Here is a 500-nt window from a genome sequence, read left to right as displayed (position 1 = left end):
GGAATTGACTTTAAGACAACAGAGACATTTTATATGGCAAAGCACGTCATCTGGGGCATCTGTACGTTGGTATTTTGTGAAGACAAATAATCCTTTTCACCTTGATTTGCCTCATGGTGTCCATTTCAACAGACAAAAGTAAGTAATTAAAATATTAATGCATCAGAGAAGCCTACGTGATCTTTTTAAATCTGCTCAAAAGAGCAAATAGAACACAATGACCAAAAGAAAATTTAAATGACTAAAGATATTTTTAATTTTCTGTCTTGCAAGAAAAGCCAGGGTAGATAAAGGTGGTTAAGGTTATTTTAACTTCAATATCATACCCAAGGTGCACTGTGGGCACTCATGATCATGAACTACCTATAATGCAACTAGATGCTCACTGACTGCCTGAAAGTGACTCATAGACAGACAGCACATGCCCCCCCATCAATGACACGGTTCCACATTCTTTAAAATGAAGAAAGTAAAAAGCATACAACAGGAAAAACTATCCC

This window comes from Galeopterus variegatus, unplaced genomic scaffold (genome assembly GCF_000696425.1).
Source record: "Galeopterus variegatus unplaced genomic scaffold, G_variegatus-3.0.2 Scaffold9969, whole genome shotgun sequence".
In the NCBI taxonomy this organism is placed as follows: domain Eukaryota; kingdom Metazoa; phylum Chordata; class Mammalia; order Dermoptera; family Cynocephalidae; genus Galeopterus; species Galeopterus variegatus.
The sequence above is the reverse complement of the archived record's forward strand: the minus strand, read 5'-3'. Positions refer to the sequence as shown.